The 22,346-nt window shown below is 55.1% G+C and overlaps 1 long non-coding RNA gene across 1 annotated transcript; it reads right to left on the reverse strand.

Moving 5' to 3' along the window:
• Positions 1–2,618: 2,618 nt before the first annotated feature.
• Positions 2,619–11,857, reverse strand: LOC146402236 (uncharacterized). Its single transcript, XR_014808626.1, has 4 exons — positions 9,877–11,857; positions 6,793–9,759; positions 3,695–6,675; positions 2,619–3,577 (listed from the first exon to the last, which is right to left on the reverse strand). It is a non-coding gene; the product is annotated as an uncharacterized LOC146402236 (long non-coding RNA).
• Between the last annotated feature and the right edge of the window lie 10,489 nt (positions 11,858–22,346).

Genomic DNA, 22,346 nt, shown 5'->3' on the forward strand with positions numbered 1-22,346 from the left:
TCTCCCAGTGCTTTTTGCCCTCTGCATGTCTGTTTCGGGAAATGTCTCTTGAGGTCTTTTGCCATTTTCCCCTTGGGTTTGGGGTTTTGTTGGGCTGTTGGCTGGTGTCTGCGGTCGAGCTGTTGATTGGGAGACCCCAGGCTGACCTGGGCTCTGGTGCCAGGAGGAAAGTGCCTGAGGGTCGTGCATGGAAGGTGGTCAAACGGTGATCCTTTGGTGAGCAGCTGTGTTAATCCCTGGGCAGTTTCTCGCCTGAGGTCTCCTGAAACGCCGTCCTTGTCTTTACCTTGGAGCCTCTTCCGTTCCCTCAATACAGCTGGTCCGGAAATCGGACCTAAGGCTGGTAGATTGACTGCGAAAAAGGGAGGTGTCCCCAAGAGTCCCCCCAATCCCCTGGGGAACAGAGCTGTCTTTGTCCCTGTGGCGGGCGTGCTCACCTCTGCTGCTGGGAAAACATCGACGTGCAGACAACTCAGGCCAGCTGCGGTGGGGTCCATACACTAGGAAGCACGAGGGAAAGAGAGGACAAAAGGAATGAACGGAAAGAAGCAGTATTCTGGCATAGGAATGAAGGCGTCACAGCTGGAAAGCTATGAACAAAATCAGTGGGTACATACCTACGGACCTGTCTCCATAACGGCATCGTGGCAGGGCTATCTCCCAAAGGGAGAAGGCTGTCCTGATAGGATGGGTTGGGAGCTGAAGGTTTGCATGGAGTGGCAAGGTGGAGGTGGGCCTCCAGGCTCCGAAAGCCTTTGAGAGAGCAATGGCCCTCCTGGATTGGCCCTTCTTGCTAGATCAGGCCGGCGGCGGGGGCGGCCGCGGCGGCGGCAGCTGCGGGGGAAGGCCATTCCAGGAGCATATTGCCCCCAGCCAGTGCCGCCCTGGGGGGCGGCTGAGGCAGAGAGAGGAGGAAAACCTGAGAGTTGCTGTTAGAGCAGGTGTCCACAAGACGGCGCCAGAGCACCTTCTGGACCCAGGTGCAGCGGCAAGGCTGCAGGTGCAGGCTGAGTGGTGGGATGGAGAGTGTGTGGATAGGAAGCCACAGCAAGCGCCCAGAGGCCTTTGCGTTGGTTCCTGGGCACCGGGGACTGTCTGGTCCAAGACGCCTCCTGTCAGGCAGAGGACACAGGCGTCCCTGTAGCATTGGGAGGTGGATCGGCAGCCTGGTGGCTTGGGAGTGTGCTTCGAAGGCTGCTGGAAGGAGTCACTGGGTGTCGGAACGCCTTGTGTTCCTCCAGACGCAGGAGCGGAGACCCGCCCAGCATCTGTGTGGTCTCGGGAGCTGGCCATTTGCAAGGCCCTGACCGTCGGTGGTGGATGTGGGTGGAGAATCAGGCGGCGGCTGCTGCTGCTGCTGCTGCTGCTGCTGCTGCTGCTGCTGCTGTGGAAGGAATGGGGGGCTTTGGTGGCTTTGTGGTGGACCCAGAGCTGGGCGAATCCCTGTGCTTCTCCCTTCCAAAGGCTCAGGGGAGTTTCCTTCTTGCCTTTTGAGAGGAGCCTCCCGTTTCTGGACGGGGCCAGGGTATGGAGGCCTGAGCGAACCCAGGTCTGGTGAATGAAGCAGGGTTGATTGGAATCACCCAGCAAGCTCTCAGGGAGTTCCCTCGTGGCTGCCTGGCTTGAGAGTGTCTATCTGTCAGTGCTGTGGCTGTGGACATGGCTCCAGCGAGATCCACGTCTGGCCAAAGGGCACCCCATTGTCACAGGGGGCATCGAGATCCATTTATAAAGACGAAGAGATGGGGACAGTATGAGCTTAATTGAGAAAGAAGAAAAGGGGTACACATGCTTATTCTGACAGTGTAGCTAAGGGTATTGCCAGATGAGGCAGTCCCAAAGGCTCTCCTGACCCTCTGCCTCAGGTGGCAGAGTGTTTGAAGGGCAAGCCTTGGGATGGACAGCATCGCAGTGGATTCATTGCCGGGGCAGAGTGTATCTGCATGCCACACATGGGGGCAGGAACATCAATTAGGGATTTAGAAACATAAAAGGAAAGGCTAGTACAGAAAGAAATTTATCCACGCTTGGTCATCACGTCGGGTCCCAGCTCATAGTGCCAGTGCCCCTTGTCAGGGTCAACGGAGCCCGCCTGGCTTCTCCTGAGAGGCAGGGCTATGTAGCATAGCACATGCTGTGGGGAATCCCAAGCCATTAAGGGTGTGGGATTTTATCGGTGATTATTTTCCATTCTCACGGATGTATGGTGCCCAGTTTCACTTGAGCACAAACGCGATCCAGTCGTACATGTATATGCATCTTCTTTTGGTCGCAGTGTCTTCCATTTTGGTTCCACAGAAGTGGCCAGGTAGAATCCCTGTGCTATAGAGCAGGACTTCATTGCTAACACATGCCAAGCACAAGAGGTTGACGCTACCACTCCCAAATCCCAGGCCTTCCCACAGCCTCCCCCTACCATCTGGCAACCACAGCGATGTTTTCCAGTCTATGAGCTGCTTCTACATAGAAAGGTTCGTTGGTTCCATTTGCTAGCTTCCACATAGAAGGGATAGCCCTTGGTATGTGTCGTTCGTGTTCCGACTTAGTTCACCTAGTATGAAACGAGGTGTCACCTAGCTTCTCGTGCCACCTACATGGCTGCGAATGGCATTTTCCTCTTGCTCTGGGGTTTTCGGGGTTCTGCTTTTTTTTTTTTCTCAATGTTTGAGGAGCATTCCAATGTGTACATATCCACTCTCTTCCTAATCCAATCATCTCTCGATGGACATTGAGTTGTTTTCCATGGCTGGCTATTGGGAAGTGTGCTGCATGAACATAGCGGGGGCTTTTACATTTTTCAAAGACCCAATTCCGGAAATAGGACCAAGAGTGGGAGGCCTGGGTGCTGAGGTCGTCCGCTATTGATTTTTGTGGATTCCCTCGATCGTGTGGTCCATCGCGGTTGTCCACACGTACAAAAATACCCACCGTGGAGGAGGGCATCTTCTTGTCCACACCCTCTCAGGGATGTGTGCCTTGTAGACTTCCTAATGGTGGCCCTTCAGAGAGAGGTGGGTTGGTCCTGCAGAGTCCCTTTGACGTGCATGTCTCTCCTCATGAGGGATGCGGGGCACATGTCTCCCAGTGCTTTTTGCCCTCTGCATGTCTGTTTCGGGAAATGTCTCTTGAGGTCTTTTGCCATTTTCCCCTTGGGTTTGGGGTTTTGTTGGGCTGTTGGCTGGTGTCTGCGGTCGAGCTGTTGATTGGGAGACCCCAGGCTGACCTGGGCTCTGGTGCCAGGAGGAAAGTGCCTGAGGGTCGTGCATGGAAGGTGGTCAAACGGTGATCCTTTGGTGAGCAGCTGTGTTAATCCCTGGGCAGTTTCTCGCCTGAGGTCTCCTGAAACGCCGTCCTTGTCTTTACCTTGGAGCCTCTTCCGTTCCCTCAATACAGCTGGTCCGGAAATCGGACCTAAGGCTGGTAGATTGACTGCGAAAAAGGGAGGTGTCCCCAAGAGTCCCCCCAATCCCCTGGGGAACAGAGCTGTCTTTGTCCCTGTGGCGGGCGTGCTCACCTCTGCTGCTGGGAAAACATCGACGTGCAGACAACTCAGGCCAGCTGCGGTGGGGTCCATACACTAGGAAGCACGAGGGAAAGAGAGGACAAAAGGAATGAACGGAAAGAAGCAGTATTCTGGCATAGGAATGAAGGCGTCACAGCTGGAAAGCTATGAACAAAATCAGTGGGTACATACCTACGGACCTGTCTCCATAACGGCATCGTGGCAGGGCTATCTCCCAAAGGGAGAAGGCTGTCCTGATAGGATGGGTTGGGAGCTGAAGGTTTGCATGGAGTGGCAAGGTGGAGGTGGGCCTCCAGGCTCCGAAAGCCTTTGAGAGAGCAATGGCCCTCCTGGATTGGCCCTTCTTGCTAGATCAGGCCGGCGGCGGGGGCGGCCGCGGCGGCGGCAGCTGCGGGGGAAGGCCATTCCAGGAGCATATTGCCCCCAGCCAGTGCCGCCCTGGGGGGCGGCTGAGGCAGAGAGAGGAGGAAAACCTGAGAGTTGCTGTTAGAGCAGGTGTCCACAAGACGGCGCCAGAGCACCTTCTGGACCCAGGTGCAGCGGCAAGGCTGCAGGTGCAGGCTGAGTGGTGGGATGGAGAGTGTGTGGATAGGAAGCCACAGCAAGCGCCCAGAGGCCTTTGCGTTGGTTCCTGGGCACCGGGGACTGTCTGGTCCAAGACGCCTCCTGTCAGGCAGAGGACACAGGCGTCCCTGTAGCATTGGGAGGTGGATCGGCAGCCTGGTGGCTTGGGAGTGTGCTTCGAAGGCTGCTGGAAGGAGTCACTGGGTGTCGGAACGCCTTGTGTTCCTCCAGACGCAGGAGCGGAGACCCGCCCAGCATCTGTGTGGTCTCGGGAGCTGGCCATTTGCAAGGCCCTGACCGTCGGTGGTGGATGTGGGTGGAGAATCAGGCGGCTGCTGCTGCTGCTGCTGCTGCTGCTGCTGCTGCTGCTACTGCTGCTGCTGCTGCTGCTGCTGTGGAAGGAATGGGGGGCTTTGGTGGCTTTGTGGTGGACCCAGAGCTGGGCGAATCCCTGTGCTTCTCCCTTCCAAAGGCTCAGGGGAGTTTCCTTCTTGCCTTTTGAGAGGAGCCTCCCGTTTCCGGACGGGGCCAGGGTATGGAGGCCTGAGCGAACCCAGGTCTGGTGAATGAAGCAGGGTTGATTGGAATCACCCAGCAAGCTCTCAGGGAGTTCCCTCGTGGCTGCCTGGCTTGAGAGTGTCTATCTGGCAGTGCTGTGGCTGTGGACATGGCTCCAGCGAGATCCAAGTCTGGCCAAAGGGCACCCCATTGTCACAGGGGGCATCGAGATCCATTTATAAAGACGAAGAGATGGGGACAGTATGAGCTTAATTGAGAAAGAAGAAAAGGGGTACACATGCTTATTCTGACAGTGTAGCTAAGGGTATTGCCAGATGAGGCAGTCCCAAAGGCTCTCCTGACCCTCTGCCTCAGGTGGCAGAGTGTTTGAAGGGCAAGCCTTGGGATGGACAGCATCGCAGTGGATTCATTGCCGGGGCAGAGTGTATCTGCATGCCACACATGGGGGCAGGAACATCAATTAGGGATTTAGAAACATAAAAGGAAAGGCTAGTACAGAAAGAAATTTATCCACGCTTGGTCATCACGTCGGGTCCCAGCTCATAGTGCCAGTGCCCCTTGTCAGGGTCAACGGAGCCCGCCTGGCTTCTCCTGAGAGGCAGGGCTATGTAGCATAGCACATGCTGTGGGGAATCCCAAGCCATTAAGGGTGTGGGATTTTATCGGTGATTATTTTCCATTCTCACGGATGTATGGTGCCCAGTTTCACTTGAGCACAAACGCGATCCAGTCGTACATGTATATGCATCTTCTTTTGGTCGCAGTGTCTTCCATTTTGGTTCCACAGAAGTGGCCAGGTAGAATCCCTGTGCTATAGAGCAGGACTTCATTGCTAACACATGCCAAGCACAAGAGGTTGACGCTACCACTCCCAAATCCCAGGCCTTCCCACAGCCTCCCCCTACCATCTGGCAACCACAGCGATGTTTTCCAGTCTATGAGCTGCTTCTACATAGAAAGGTTCGTTGGTTCCATTTGCTAGCTTCCACATAGAAGGGACAGCCCTTGGTATGTGTCGTTCGTGTTCCGACTTAGTTCACCTAGTATGAAACGAGGTGTCACCTAGCTTCTCGTGCCACCTACATGGCTGCGAATGGCATTTTCCTCTTGCTCTGGGGTTTTCGGGGTTCTGCTTTTTTTTTTTTTTTCTCAATGTTTGAGGAGCATGCCAATGTGTACATATCCACTCTCTTCCTAATCCAATCATCTCTCGATGGACATTGAGTTGTTTTCCATGGCTGGCTATTGGGAAGTGTGCTGCATGAACATAGCGGGGGCTTTTACATTTTTCAAAGACCCAATTCCGGAAATAGGACCAAGAGTGGGAGGCCTGGGTGCTGAGGTCGTCCGCTATTGATTTTTGTGGATTCCCTCGATCGTGTGGTCCATCGCGGTTGTCCACACGTACAAAAATACCCACCGTGGAGGAGGGCATCTTCTTGTCCACACCCTCTCAGGGATGTGTGCCTTGTAGACTTCCTAATGGTGGCCCTTCAGAGAGAGGTGGGTTGGTCCTGCAGAGTCCCTTTGACGTGCATGTCTCTCCTCATGAGGGATGCGGGGCACATGTCTCCCAGTGCTTTTTGCCCTCTGCATGTCTGTTTCGGGAAATGTCTCTTGAGGTCTTTTGCCATTTTCCCCTTGGGTTTGGGGTTTTGTTGGGCTGTTGGCTGGTGTCTGCGGTCGAGCTGTTGATTGGGAGACCCCAGGCTGACCTGGGCTCTGGTGCCAGGAGGAAAGTGCCTGAGGGTCGTGCATGGAAGGTGGTCAAACGGTGATCCTTTGGTGAGCAGCTGTGTTAATCCCTGGGCAGTTTCTCGCCTGAGGTCTCCTGAAACGCCGTCCTTGTCTTTACCTTGGAGCCTCTTCCGTTCCCTCAATACAGCTGGTCCGGAAATCGGACCTAAGGCTGGTAGATTGACTGCGAAAAAGGGAGGTGTCCCCAAGAGTCCCCCCAATCCCCTGGGGAACAGAGCTGTCTTTGTCCCTGTGGCGGGCGTGCTCACCTCTGCTGCTGGGAAAACATCGACGTGCAGACAACTCAGGCCAGCTGCGGTGGGGTCCATACACTAGGAAGCACGAGGGAAAGAGAGGACAAAAGGAATGAACGGAAAGAAGCAGTATTCTGGCATAGGAATGAAGGCGTCACAGCTGGAAAGCTATGAACAAAATCAGTGGGTACATACCTACGGACCTGTCTCCATAACGGCATCGTGGCAGGGCTATCTCCCAAAGGGAGAAGGCTGTCCTGATAGGATGGGTTGGGAGCTGAAGGTTTGCATGGAGTGGCAAGGTGGAGGTGGGCCTCCAGGCTCCGAAAGCCTTTGAGAGAGCAATGGCCCTCCTGGATTGGCCCTTCTTGCTAGATCAGGCCGGCGGCGGGGGCGGCCGCGGCGGCGGCAGCGCAGCTGCGGGGGAAGGCCATTCCAGGAGCATATTGCCCCCAGCCAGTGCCGCCCTGGGGGGCGGCTGAGGCAGAGAGAGGAGGAAAACCTGAGAGTTGCTGTTAGAGCAGGTGTCCACAAGACGGCGCCAGAGCACCTTCTGGACCCAGGTGCAGCGGCAAGGCTGCAGGTGCAGGCTGAGTGGTGGGATGGAGAGTGTGTGGATAGGAAGCCACAGCAAGCGCCCAGAGGCCTTTGCGTTGGTTCCTGGGCACCGGGGACTGTCTGGTCCAAGACGCCTCCTGTCAGGCAGAGGACACAGGCGTCCCTGTAGCATTGGGAGGTGGATCGGCAGCCTGGTGGCTTGGGAGTGTGCTTCGAAGGCTGCTGGAAGGAGTCACTGGGTGTCGGAACGCCTTGTGTTCCTCCAGACGCAGGAGCGGAGACCCGCCCAGCATCTGTGTGGTCTCGGGAGCTGGCCATTTGCAAGGCCCTGACCGTCGGTGGTGGATGTGGGTGGAGAATCAGGCGGCGGCGGCTGCTGCTGCTGCTGCTGCTGCTGCTGCTGCTGCTGCTGTGGAAGGAATGGGGGGCTTTGGTGGCTTTGTGGTGGACCCAGAGCTGGGCGAATCCCTGTGCTTCTCCCTTCCAAAGGCTCAGGGGAGTTTCCTTCTTGCCTTTTGAGAGGAGCCTCCCGTTTCCGGACGGGGCCAGGGTATGGAGGCCTGAGCGAACCCAGGTCTGGTGAATGAAGCAGGGTTGATTGGAATCACCCAGCAAGCTCTCAGGGAGTTCCCTCGTGGCTGCCTGGCTTGAGAGTGTCTATCTGTCAGTGCTGTGGCTGTGGACATGGCTCCAGCGAGATCCAAGTCTGGCCAAAGGGCACCCCATTGTCACAGGGGGCATCGAGATCCATTTATAAAGACGAAGAGATGGGGACAGTATGAGCTTAATTGAGAAAGAAGAAAAGGGGTACACATGCTTATTCTGACAGTGTAGCTAAGGGTATTGCCAGATGAGGCAGTCCCAAAGGCTCTCCTGACCCTCTGCCTCAGGTGGCAGAGTGTTTGAAGGGCAAGCCTTGGGATGGACAGCATCGCAGTGGATTCATTGCCGGGGCAGAGTGTATCTGCATGCCACACATGGGGGCAGGAACATCAATTAGGGATTTAGAAACATAAAAGGAAAGGCTAGTACAGAAAGAAATTTATCCACGCTTGGTCATCACGTCGGGTCCCAGCTCATAGTGCCAGTGCCCCTTGTCAGGGTCAACGGAGCCCGCCTGGCTTCTCCTGAGAGGCAGGGCTATGTACCATAGCACATGCTGTGGGGAATCCCAAGCCATTAAGGGTGTGGGATTTTATCGGTGATTATTTTCCATTCTCACGGATGTATGGTGCCCAGTTTCACTTGAGCACAAACGCGATCCAGTCGTACATGTATATGCATCTTCTTTTGGTCGCAGTGTCTTCCATTTTGGTTCCACAGAAGTGGCCAGGTAGAATCCCTGTGCTATAGAGCAGGACTTCATTGCTAACACATGCCAAGCACAAGAGGTTGACGCTACCACTCCCAAATCCCAGGCCTTCCCACAGCCTCCCCCTACCATCTGGCAACCACAGCGATGTTTTCCAGTCTATGAGCTGCTTCTACATAGAAAGGTTCGTTGGTTCCATTTGCTAGCTTCCACATAGAAGGGATAGCCCTTGGTATGTGTCGTTCGTGTTCCGACTTAGTTCACCTAGTATGAAACGAGGTGTCACCTAGCTTCTCGTGCCACCTACATGGCTGCGAATGGCATTTTCCTCTTGCTCTGGGGTTTTCGGGGTTCTGCTTTTTTTTTTTTTTCTCAATGTTTGAGGAGCATGCCAATGTGTACATATCCACTCTCTTCCTAATCCAATCATCTCTCGATGGACATTGAGTTGTTTTCCATGGCTGGCTATTGGGAAGTGTGCTGCATGAACATAGCGGGGGCTTTTACATTTTTCAAAGACCCAATTCCGGAAATAGGACCAAGAGTGGGAGGCCTGGGTGCTGAGGTCGTCCGCTATTGATTTTTGTGGATTCCCTCGATCGTGTGGTCCATCGCGGTTGTCCACACGTACAAAAATACCCACCGTGGAGGAGGGCATCTTCTTGTCCACACCCTCTCAGGGATGTGTGCCTTGTAGACTTCCTAATGGTGGCCCTTCAGAGAGAGGTGGGTTGGTCCTGCAGAGTCCCTTTGACGTGCATGTCTCTCCTCATGAGGGATGCGGGGCACATGTCTCCCAGTGCTTTTTGCCCTCTGCATGTCTGTTTCGGGAAATGTCTCTTGAGGTCTTTTGCCATTTTCCCCTTGGGTTTGGGGTTTTGTTGGGCTGTTGGCTGGTGTCTGCGGTCGAGCTGTTGATTGGGAGACCCCAGGCTGACCTGGGCTCTGGTGCCAGGAGGAAAGTGCCTGAGGGTCGTGCATGGAAGGTGGTCAAACGGTGATCCTTTGGTGAGCAGCTGTGTTAATCCCTGGGCAGTTTCTCGCCTGAGGTCTCCTGAAACGCCGTCCTTGTCTTTACCTTGGAGCCTCTTCCGTTCCCTCAATACAGCTGGTCCGGAAATCGGACCTAAGGCTGGTAGATTGACTGCGAAAAAGGGAGGTGTCCCCAAGAGTCCCCCCAATCCCCTGGGGAACAGAGCTGTCTTTGTCCCTGTGGCGGGCGTGCTCACCTCTGCTGCTGGGAAAACATCGACGTGCAGACAACTCAGGCCAGCTGCGGTGGGGTCCATACACTAGGAAGCACGAGGGAAAGAGAGGACAAAAGGAATGAACGGAAAGAAGCAGTATTCTGGCATAGGAATGAAGGCGTCACAGCTGGAAAGCTATGAACAAAATCAGTGGGTACATACCTACGGACCTGTCTCCATAACGGCATCGTGGCAGGGCTATCTCCCAAAGGGAGAAGGCTGTCCTGATAGGATGGGTTGGGAGCTGAAGGTTTGCATGGAGTGGCAAGGTGGAGGTGGGCCTCCAGGCTCCGAAAGCCTTTGAGAGAGCAATGGCCCTCCTGGATTGGCCCTTCTTGCTAGATCAGGCCGGCGGCGGGGGCGGCCGCGGCGGCGGCAGCGCAGCTGCGGGGGAAGGCCATTCCAGGAGCATATTGCCCCCAGCCAGTGCCGCCCTGGGGGGCGGCTGAGGCAGAGAGAGGAGGAAAACCTGAGAGTTGCTGTTAGAGCAGGTGTCCACAAGACGGCGCCAGAGCACCTTCTGGACCCAGGTGCAGCGGCAAGGCTGCAGGTGCAGGCTGAGTGGTGGGATGGAGAGTGTGTGGATAGGAAGCCACAGCAAGCGCCCAGAGGCCTTTGCGTTGGTTCCTGGGCACCGGGGACTGTCTGGTCCAAGACGCCTCCTGTCAGGCAGAGGACACAGGCGTCCCTGTAGCATTGGGAGGTGGATCGGCAGCCTGGTGGCTTGGGAGTGTGCTTCGAAGGCTGCTGGAAGGAGTCACTGGGTGTCGGAACGCCTTGTGTTCCTCCAGACGCAGGAGCGGAGACCCGCCCAGCATCTGTGTGGTCTCGGGAGCTGGCCATTTGCAAGGCCCTGACCGTCGGTGGTGGATGTGGGTGGAGAATCAGGCGGCTGCTGCTGCTGCTGCTGCTGCTGCTGCTGCTGCTGCTGTGGAAGGAATGGGGGGCTTTGGTGGCTTTGTGGTGGACCCAGAGCTGGGCGAATCCCTGTGCTTCTCCCTTCCAAAGGCTCAGGGGAGTTTCCTTCTTGCCTTTTGAGAGGAGCCTCCCGTTTCCGGACGGGGCCAGGGTATGGAGGCCTGAGCGAACCCAGGTCTGGTGAATGAAGCAGGGTTGATTGGAATCACCCAGCAAGCTCTCAGGGAGTTCCCTCGTGGCTGCCTGGCTTGAGAGTGTCTATCTGGCAGTGCTGTGGCTGTGGACATGGCTCCAGCGAGATCCAAGTCTGGCCAAAGGGCACCCCATTGTCACAGGGGGCATCGAGATCCATTTATAAAGACGAAGAGATGGGGACAGTATGAGCTTAATTGAGAAAGAAGAAAAGGGGTACACATGCTTATTCTGACAGTGTAGCTAAGGGTATTGCCAGATGAGGCAGTCCCAAAGGCTCTCCTGACCCTCTGCCTCAGGTGGCAGAGTGTTTGAAGGGCAAGCCTTGGGATGGACAGCATCGCAGTGGATTCATTGCCGGGGCAGAGTGTATCTGCATGCCACACATGGGGGCAGGAACATCAATTAGGGATTTAGAAACATAAAAGGAAAGGCTAGTACAGAAAGAAATTTATCCACGCTTGGTCATCACGTCGGGTCCCAGCTCATAGTGCCAGTGCCCCTTGTCAGGGTCAACGGAGCCCGCCTGGCTTCTCCTGAGAGGCAGGGCTATGCACCATAGCACATGCTGTGGGGAATCCCAAGCCATTAAGGGTGTGGGATTTTATCGGTGATTATTTTCCATTCTCACGGATGTATGGTGCCCAGTTTCACTTGAGCACAAACGCGATCCAGTCGTACATGTATATGCATCTTCTTTTGGTCGCAGTGTCTTCCATTTTGGTTCCACAGAAGTGGCCAGGTAGAATCCCTGTGCTATAGAGCAGGACTTCATTGCTAACACATGCCAAGCACAAGAGGTTGACGCTACCACTCCCAAATCCCAGGCCTTCCCACAGCCTCCCCCTACCATCTGGCAACCACAGCGATGTTTTCCAGTCTATGAGCTGCTTCTACATAGAAAGGTTCGTTGGTTCCATTTGCTAGCTTCCACATAGAAGGGATAGCCCTTGGTATGTGTCGTTCGTGTTCCGACTTAGTTCACCTAGTATGAAACGAGGTGTCACCTAGCTTCTCGTGCCACCTACATGGCTGCGAATGGCATTTTCCTCTTGCTCTGGGGTTTTCGGGGTTCTGCTTTTTTTTTTTTTTCTCAATGTTTGAGGAGCATGCCAATGTGTACATATCCACTCTCTTCCTAATCCAATCATCTCTCGATGGACATTGAGTTGTTTTCCATGGCTGGCTATTGGGAAGTGTGCTGCATGAACATAGCGGGGGCTTTTACATTTTTCAAAGACCCAATTCCGGAAATAGGACCAAGAGTGGGAGGCCTGGGTGCTGAGGTCGTCCGCTATTGATTTTTGTGGATTCCCTCGATCGTGTGGTCCATCGCGGTTGTCCACACGTACAAAAATACCCACCGTGGAGGAGGGCATCTTCTTGTCCACACCCTCTCAGGGATGTGTGCCTTGTAGACTTCCTAATGGTGGCCCTTCAGAGAGAGGTGGGTTGGTCCTGCAGAGTCCCTTTGACGTGCATGTCTCTCCTCATGAGGGATGCGGGGCACATGTCTCCCAGTGCTTTTTGCCCTCTGCATGTCTGTTTCGGGAAATGTCTCTTGAGGTCTTTTGCCATTTTCCCCTTGGGTTTGGGGTTTTGTTGGGCTGTTGGCTGGTGTCTGCGGTCGAGCTGTTGATTGGGAGACCCCAGGCTGACCTGGGCTCTGGTGCCAGGAGGAAAGTGCCTGAGGGTCGTGCATGGAAGGTGGTCAAACGGTGATCCTTTGGTGAGCAGCTGTGTTAATCCCTGGGCAGTTTCTCGCCTGAGGTCTCCTGAAACGCCGTCCTTGTCTTTACCTTGGAGCCTCTTCCGTTCCCTCAATACAGCTGGTCCGGAAATCGGACCTAAGGCTGGTAGATTGACTGCGAAAAAGGGAGGTGTCCCCAAGAGTCCCCCCAATCCCCTGGGGAACAGAGCTGTCTTTGTCCCTGTGGCGGGCGTGCTCACCTCTGCTGCTGGGAAAACATCGACGTGCAGACAACTCAGGCCAGCTGCGGTGGGGTCCATACACTAGGAAGCACGAGGGAAAGAGAGGACAAAAGGAATGAACGGAAAGAAGCAGTATTCTGGCATAGGAATGAAGGCGTCACAGCTGGAAAGCTATGAACAAAATCAGTGGGTACATACCTACGGACCTGTCTCCATAACGGCATCGTGGCAGGGCTATCTCCCAAAGGGAGAAGGCTGTCCTGATAGGATGGGTTGGGAGCTGAAGGTTTGCATGGAGTGGCAAGGTGGAGGTGGGCCTCCAGGCTCCGAAAGCCTTTGAGAGAGCAATGGCCCTCCTGGATTGGCCCTTCTTGCTAGATCAGGCCGGCGGCGGGGGCGGCCGCGGCGGCGGCAGCTGCGGGGGAAGGCCATTCCAGGAGCATATTGCCCCCAGCCAGTGCCGCCCTGGGGGGCGGCTGAGGCAGAGAGAGGAGGAAAACCTGAGAGTTGCTGTTAGAGCAGGTGTCCACAAGACGGCGCCAGAGCACCTTCTGGACCCAGGTGCAGCGGCAAGGCTGCAGGTGCAGGCTGAGTGGTGGGATGGAGAGTGTGTGGATAGGAAGCCACAGCAAGCGCCCAGAGGCCTTTGCGTTGGTTCCTGGGCACCGGGGACTGTCTGGTCCAAGACGCCTCCTGTCAGGCAGAGGACACAGGCGTCCCTGTAGCATTGGGAGGTGGATCGGCAGCCTGGTGGCTTGGGAGTGTGCTTCGAAGGCTGCTGGAAGGAGTCACTGGGTGTCGGAACGCCTTGTGTTCCTCCAGACGCAGGAGCGGAGACCCGCCCAGCATCTGTGTGGTCTCGGGAGCTGGCCATTTGCAAGGCCCTGACCGTCGGTGGTGGATGTGGGTGGAGAATCAGGCGGCGGCGGCTGCTGCTGCTGCTGCTGCTGCTGCTGCTGCTGCTGCTGTGGAAGGAATGGGGGGCTTTGGTGGCTTTGTGGTGGACCCAGAGCTGGGCGAATCCCTGTGCTTCTCCCTTCCAAAGGCTCAGGGGAGTTTCCTTCTTGCCTTTTGAGAGGAGCCTCCCGTTTCCGGACGGGGCCAGGGTATGGAGGCCTGAGCGAACCCAGGTCTGGTGAATGAAGCAGGGTTGATTGGAATCACCCAGCAAGCTCTCAGGGAGTTCCCTCGTGGCTGCCTGGCTTGAGAGTGTCTATCTGGCAGTGCTGTGGCTGTGGACATGGCTCCAGCGAGATCCAAGTCTGGCCAAAGGGCACCCCATTGTCACAGGGGGCATCGAGATCCATTTATAAAGACGAAGAGATGGGGACAGTATGAGCTTAATTGAGAAAGAAGAAAAGGGGTACACATGCTTATTCTGACAGTGTAGCTAAGGGTATTGCCAGATGAGGCAGTCCCAAAGGCTCTCCTGACCCTCTGCCTCAGGTGGCAGAGTGTTTGAAGGGCAAGCCTTGGGATGGACAGCATCGCAGTGGATTCATTGCCGGGGCAGAGTGTATCTGCATGCCACACATGGGGGCAGGAACATCAATTAGGGATTTAGAAACATAAAAGGAAAGGCTAGTACAGAAAGAAATTTATCCACGCTTGGTCATCACGTCGGGTCCCAGCTCATAGTGCCAGTGCCCCTTGTCAGGGTCAACGGAGCCCGCCTGGCTTCTCCTGAGAGGCAGGGCTATGCACCATAGCACATGCTGTGGGGAATCCCAAGCCATTAAGGGTGTGGGATTTTATCGGTGATTATTTTCCATTCTCACGGATGTATGGTGCCCAGTTTCACTTGAGCACAAACGCGATCCAGTCGTACATGTATATGCATCTTCTTTTGGTCGCAGTGTCTTCCATTTTGGTTCCACAGAAGTGGCCAGGTAGAATCCCTGTGCTATAGAGCAGGACTTCATTGCTAACACATGCCAAGCACAAGAGGTTGACGCTACCACTCCCAAATCCCAGGCCTTCCCACAGCCTCCCCCTACCATCTGGCAACCACAGCGATGTTTTCCAGTCTATGAGCTGCTTCTACATAGAAAGGTTCGTTGGTTCCATTTGCTAGCTTCCACATAGAAGGGATAGCCCTTGGTATGTGTCGTTCGTGTTCCGACTTAGTTCACCTAGTATGAAACGAGGTGTCACCTAGCTTCTCGTGCCACCTACATGGCTGCGAATGGCATTTTCCTCTTGCTCTGGGGTTTTCGGGGTTCTGCTTTTTTTTTTTCTCAATGTTTGAGGAGCATTCCAATGTGTACATATCCACTCTCTTCCTAATCCAATCATCTCTCGATGGACATTGAGTTGTTTTCCATGTCTGGCTATTGGGAAGAGTGCTGCATGAACATAGCGGGGGCTTTTACATTTTTCAAAGACCCAATTCCAGAAATAGGACCAAGAGTGGGAGGCCTGGGTGCTGAGGTCGTCCGCTATTGATTTTTGTGGATTCCCTCGATCGTGTGGTCCATCGCGGTTGTCCACACGTACAAAAATACCCACCGTGGAGGAGGGCATCTTCTTGTCCACACCCTCTCAGGGATGTGTGCCTTGTAGACTTCCTAATGGTGGCCCTTCAGAGAGAGGTGGGTTGGTCCTGCAGAGTCCCTTTGACGTGCATGTCTCTCCTCATGAGGGATGCGGGGCACATGTCTCCCAGTGCTTTTTGCCCTCTGCATGTCTGTTTCGGGAAATGTCTCTTGAGGTCTTTTGCCATTTTCCCCTTGGGTTTGGGGTTTTGTTGGGCTGTTGGCTGGTGTCTGCGGTCGAGCTGTTGATTGGGAGACCCCAGGCTGACCTGGGCTCTGGTGCCAGGAGGAAAGTGCCTGAGGGTCGTGCATGGAAGGTGGTCAAACGGTGATCCTTTGGTGAGCAGCTGTGTTAATCCCTGGGCAGTTTCTCGCCTGAGGTCTCCTGAAACGCCGTCCTTGTCTTTACCTTGGAGCCTCTTCCGTTCCCTCAATACAGCTGGTCCGGAAATCGGACCTAAGGCTGGTAGATTGACTGCGAAAAAGGGAGGTGTCCCCAAGAGTCCCCCCAATCCCCTGGGGAACAGAGCTGTCTTTGTCCCTGTGGCGGGCGTGCTCACCTCTGCTGCTGGGAAAACATCGACGTGCAGACAACTCAGGCCAGCTGCGGTGGGGTCCATACACTAGGAAGCACGAGGGAAAGAGAGGACAAAAGGAATGAACGGAAAGAAGCAGTATTCTGGCATAGGAATGAAGGCGTCACAGCTGGAAAGCTATGAACAAAATCAGTGGGTACATACCTACGGACCTGTCTCCATAACGGCATCGTGGCAGGGCTATCTCCCAAAGGGAGAAGGCTGTCCTGATAGGATGGGTTGGGAGCTGAAGGTTTGCATGGAGTGGCAAGGTGGAGGTGGGCCTCCAGGCTCCGAAAGCCTTTGAGAGAGCAATGGCCCTCCTGGATTGGCCCTTCTTGCTAGATCAGGCCGGCGGCGGGGGCGGCCGCGGCGGCGGCAGCGCAGCTGCGGGGGAAGGCCATTCCAGGAGCATATTGCCCCCAGCCAGTGCCGCCCTGGGGGGCGGCTGAGGCAGAGAGAGGAGGAAAACCTGAGAGTTGCTGTTAGAGCAGGTGTCCACAAGACGGCGCCAGAGCACCTTCTGGACCCAGGTGCAGCGGCAAGGCTGCAGGTGCAGGCTGAGTGGTGGGATGGAGAGTGTGTGGATAGGAAGCCACAGCAAGCGCCCAGAGGCCTTTGCGTTGGTTCCTGGGCACCGGGGACTGTCTGGTCCAAGACGCCTCCTGTCAGGCAGAGGACACAGGCGTCCCTGTAGCATTGGGAGGTGGATCGGCAGCCTGGTGGCTTGGGAGTGTGCTTCGAAGGCTGCTGGAAGGAGTCACTGGGTGTCGGAACGCCTTGTGTTCCTCCAGACGCAGGAGCGGAGACCCGCCCAGCATCTGTGTGGTCTCGGGAGCTGGCCATTTGCAAGGCCCTGACCGTCGGTGGTGGATGTGGGTGGAGAATCAGGCGGCGGCGGCTGCTGCTGCTGCTGCTGCTGCTGCTGCTGCTGCTGCTGTGGAAGGAATGGGGGGCTTTGGTGGCTTTGTGGTGGACCCAGAGCTGGGCGAATCCCTGTGCTTCTCCCTTCCAAAGGCTCAGGGGAGTTTCCTTCTTGCCTTTTGAGAGGAGCCTCCCGTTTCCGGACGGGGCCAGGGTATGGAGGCCTGAGCGAACCCAGGTCTGGTGAATGAAGCAGGGTTGATTGGAATCACCCAGCAAGCTCTCAGGGAGTTCCCTCGTGGCTGCCTGGCTTGAGAGTGTCTATCTGTCAGTGCTGTGGCTGTGGACATGGCTCCAGCGAGATCCAAGTCTGGCCAAAGGGCACCCCATTGTCACAGGGGGCATCGAGATCCATTTATAAAGACGAAGAGATGGGGACAGTATGAGCTTAATTGAGAAAGAAGAAAAGGGGTACACATGCTTATTCTGACAGTGTAGCTAAGGGTATTGCCAGATGAGGCCGTCCCAAAGGCTCTCCTGACCCTCTGCCTCAGGTGGCAGAGTGTTTGAAGGGCAAGCCTTGGGATGGACAGCATCGCAGTGGATTCATTGCCGGGGCAGAGTGTATCTGCATGCCACACATGGGGGCAGGAACATCAATTAGGGATTTAGAAACATAAAAGGAAAGGCTAGTACAGAAAGAAATTTATCCACGCTTGGTCATCACGTCGGGTCCCAGCTCATAGTGCCAGTGCCCCTTGTCAGGGTCAACGGAGCCCGCCTGGCTTCTCCTGAGAGGCAGGGCTATGTAGCATAGCACATGCTGTGGGGAATCCCAAGCCATTAAGGGTGTGGGATTTTATCGGTGATTATTTTCCATTCTCACGGATGTATGGTGCCCAGTTTCACTTGAGCACAAACGCGATCCAGTCGTACATGTATATGCATCTTCTTTTGGTCGCAGTGTCTTCCATTTTGGTTCCACAGAAGTGGCCAGGTAGAATCCCTGTGCTATAGAGCAGGACTTCATTGCTAACACATGCCAAGCACAAGAGGTTGACGCTACCACTCCCAAATCCCAGGCCTTCCCACAGCCTCCCCCTACCATCTGGCAACCACAGCGATGTTTTCCAGTCTATGAGCTGCTTCTACATAGAAAGGTTCGTTGGTTCCATTTGCTAGCTTCCACATAGAAGGGATAGCCCTTGGTATGTGTCGTTCGTGTTCCGACTTAGTTCACCTAGTATGAAACGAGGTGTCACCTAGCTTCTCGTGCCACCTACATGGCTGCGAATGGCATTTTCCTCTTGCTCTGGGGTTTTCGGGGTTCTGCTTTTTTTTTTTTTTCTCAATGTTTGAGGAGCATGCCAATGTGTACATATCCACTCTCTTCCTAATCCAATCATCTCTCGATGGACATTGAGTTGTTTTCCATGGCTGGCTATTGGGAAGTGTGCTGCATGAACATAGCGGGGGCTTTTACATTTTTCAAAGACCCAATTCCGGAAATAGGACCAAGAGTGGGAGGCCTGGGTGCTGAGGTCGTCCGCTATTGATTTTTGTGGATTCCCTCGATCGTGTGGTCCATCGCGGTTGTCCACACGTACAAAAATACCCACCGTGGAGGAGGGCATCTTCTTGTCCACACCCTCTCAGGGATGTGTGCCTTGTAGACTTCCTAATGGTGGCCCTTCAGAGAGAGGTGGGTTGGTCCTGCAGAGTCCCTTTGACGTGCATGTCTCTCCTCATGAGGGATGCGGGGCACATGTCTCCCAGTGCTTTTTGCCCTCTGCATGTCTGTTTCGGGAAATGTCTCTTGAGGTCTTTTGCCATTTTCCCCTTGGGTTTGGGGTTTTGTTGGGCTGTTGGCTGGTGTCTGCGGTCGAGCTGTTGATTGGGAGACCCCAGGCTGACCTGGGCTCTGGTGCCAGGAGGAAAGTGCCTGAGGGTCGTGCATGGAAGGTGGTCAAACGGTGATCCTTTGGTGAGCAGCTGTGTTAATCCCTGGGCAGTTTCTCGCCTGAGGTCTCCTGAAACGCCGTCCTTGTCTTTACCTTGGAGCCTCTTCCGTTCCCTCAATACAGCTGGTCCGGAAATCGGACCTAAGGCTGGTAGATTGACTGCGAAAAAGGGAGGTGTCCCCAAGAGTCCCCCCAATCCCCTGGGGAACAGAGCTGTCTTTGTCCCTGTGGCGGGCGTGCTCACCTCTGCTGCTGGGAAAACATCGACGTGCAGACAACTCAGGCCAGCTGCGGTGGGGTCCATACACTAGGAAGCACGAGGGAAAGAGAGGACAAAAGGAATGAACGGAAAGAAGCAGTATTCTGGCATAGGAATGAAGGCGTCACAGCTGGAAAGCTATGAACAAAATCAGTGGGTACATACCTACGGACCTGTCTCCATAACGGCATCGTGGCAGGGCTATCTCCCAAAGGGAGAAGGCTGTCCTGATAGGATGGGTTGGGAGCTGAAGGTTTGCATGGAGTGGCAAGGTGGAGGTGGGCCTCCAGGCTCCGAAAGCCTTTGAGAGAGCAATGGCCCTCCTGGATTGGCCCTTCTTGCTAGATCAGGCCGGCGGCGGGGGCGGCCGCGGCGGCGGCAGCTGCGGGGGAAGGCCATTCCAGGAGCATATTGCCCCCAGCCAGTGCCGCCCTGGGGGGCGGCTGAGGCAGAGAGAGGAGGAAAACCTGAGAGTTGCTGTTAGAGCAGGTGTCCACAAGACGGCGCCAGAGCACCTTCTGGACCCAGGTGCAGCGGCAAGGCTGCAGGTGCAGGCTGAGTGGTGGGATGGAGAGTGTGTGGATAGGAAGCCACAGCAAGCGCCCAGAGGCCTTTGCGTTGGTTCCTGGGCACCGGGGACTGTCTGGTCCAAGACGCCTCCTGTCAGGCAGAGGACACAGGCGTCCCTGTAGCATTGGGAGGTGGATCGGCAGCCTGGTGGCTTGGGAGTGTGCTTCGAAGGCTGCTGGAAGGAGTCACTGGGTGTCGGAACGCCTTGTGTTCCTCCAGACGCAGGAGCGGAGACCCGCCCAGCATCTGTGTGGTCTCGGGAGCTGGCCATTTGCCAGGCCCTGACCGTCGGTGGTGGATGTGGGTGGAGAATCAGGCGGCGGCGGCTGCTGCTGCTGCTGCTGCTGCTGCTGCTGCTGCTGCTGTGGAAGGAATGGGGGGCTTTGGTGGCTTTGTGGTGGACCCAGAGCTGGGCGAATCCCTGTGCTTCTCCCTTCCAAAGGCTCAGGGGAGTTTCCTTCTTGCCTTTTGAGAGGAGCCTCCCGTTTCCGGACGGGGCCAGGGTATGGAGGCCTGAGCGAACCCAGGTCTGGTGAATGAAGCAGGGTTGATTGGAATCACCCAGCAAGCTCTCAGGGAGTTCCCTCGTGGCTGCCTGGCTTGAGAGTGTCTATCTGTCAGTGCTGTGGCTGTGGACATGGCTCCAGCGAGATCCAAGTCTGGCCAAAGGGCACCCCATTGTCACAGGGGGCATCGAGATCCATTTATAAAGACGAAGAGATGGGGACAGTATGAGCTTAATTGAGAAAGAAGAAAAGGGGTACACATGCTTATTCTGACAGTGTAGCTAAGGGTATTGCCAGATGAGGCCGTCCCAAAGGCTCTCCTGACCCTCTGCCTCAGGTGGCAGAGTGTTTGAAGGGCAAGCCTTGGGATGGACAGCATCGCAGTGGATTCATTGCCGGGGCAGAGTGTATCTGCATGCCACACATGGGGGCAGGAACATCAATTAGGGATTTAGAAACATAAAAGGAAAGGCTAGTACAGAAAGAAATTTATCCACGCTTGGTCATCACGTCGGGTCCCAGCTCATAGTGCCAGTGCCCCTTGTCAGGGTCAACGGAGCCCGCCTGGCTTCTCCTGAGAGGCAGGGCTATGCACCATAGCACATGCTGTGGGGAATCCCAAGCCATTAAGGGTGTGGGATTTTATCGGTGATTATTTTCCATTCTCACGGATGTATGGTGCCCAGTTTCACTTGAGCACAAACGCGATCCAGTCGTACATGTATATGCATCTTCTTTTGGTCGCAGTGTCTTCCATTTTGGTTCCACAGAAGTGGCCAGGTAGAATCCCTGTGCTATAGAGCAGGACTTCATTGCTAACACATGCCAAGCACAAGAGGTTGACGCTACCACTCCCAAATCCCAGGCCTTCCCACAGCCTCCCCCTACCATCTGGCAACCACAGCGATGTTTTCCAGTCTATGAGCTGCTTCTACATAGAAAGGTTCGTTGGTTCCATTTGCTAGCTTCCACATAGAAGGGATAGCCCTTGGTATGTGTCGTTCGTGTTCCGACTTAGTTCACCTAGTATGAAACGAGGTGTCACCTAGCTTCTCGTGCCACCTACATGGCTGCGAATGGCATTTTCCTCTTGCTCTGGGGTTTTCGGGGTTCTGCTTTTTTTTTTTTTTTCTCAATGTTTGAGGAGCATGCCAATGTGTACATATCCACTCTCTTCCTAATCCAATCATCTCTCGATGGACATTGAGTTGTTTTCCATGGCTGGCTATTGGGAAGTGTGCTGCATGAACATAGCGGGGGCTTTTACATTTTTCACAGACCCAATTCCGGAAATAGGACCAAGAGTGGGAGGCCTGGGTGCTGAGGTCGTCCGCTATTGATTTTTGTGGATTCCCTCGATCGTGTGGTCCATCGCGGTTGTCCACACGTACAAAAATACCCACCGTGGAGGAGGGCATCTTCTTGTCCACACCCTCTCAGGGATGTGTGCCTTGTAGACTTCCTAATGGTGGCCCTTCAGAGAGAGGTGGGTTGGTCCTGCAGAGTCCCTTTGACGTGCATGTCTCTCCTCATGAGGGATGCGGGGCACATGTCTCCCAGTGCTTTTTGCCCTCTGCATGTCTGTTTCGGGAAATGTCTCTTGAGGTCTTTTGCCATTTTCCCCTTGGGTTTGGGGTTTTGTTGGGCTGTTGGCTGGTGTCTGCGGTCGAGCTGTTGATTGGGAGACCCCAGGCTGACCTGGGCTCTGGTGCCAGGAGGAAAGTGCCTGAGGGTCGTGCATGGAAGGTGGTCAAACGGTGATCCTTTGGTGAGCAGCTGTGTTAATCCCTGGGCAGTTTCTCGCCTGAGGTCTCCTGAAACGCCGTCCTTGTCTTTACCTTGGAGCCTCTTCCGTTCCCTCAATACAGCTGGTCCGGAAATCGGACCTAAGGCTGGTAGATTGACTGCGAAAAAGGGAGGTGTCCCCAAGAGTCCCCCCAATCCCCTGGGGAACAGAGCTGTCTTTGTCCCTGTGGCGGGCGTGCTCACCTCTGCTGCTGGGAAAACATCGACGTGCAGACAACTCAGGCCAGCTGCGGTGGGGTCCATACACTAGGAAGCACGAGGGAAAGAGAGGACAAAAGGAATGAACGGAAAGAAGCAGTATTCTGGCATAGGAATGAAGGCGTCACAGCTGGAAAGCTATGAACAAAATCAGTGGGTACATACCTACGGACCTGTCTCCATAACGGCATCGTGGCAGGGCTATCTCCCAAAGGGAGAAGGCTGTCCTGATAGGATGGGTTGGGAGCTGAAGGTTTGCATGGAGTGGCAAGGTGGAGGTGGGCCTCCAGGCTCCGAAAGCCTTTGAGAGAGCAATG

Source organism: Sus scrofa, chromosome 6, assembly GCF_054392235.1.
Source record: "Sus scrofa isolate SSC_HxYL_T2T_F1_AM1 chromosome 6, Sscrofa_HxYL_maternal_Yorkshire_Landrace_v2.0, whole genome shotgun sequence".
Lineage (NCBI taxonomy): Eukaryota > Metazoa > Chordata > Mammalia > Artiodactyla > Suidae > Sus > Sus scrofa.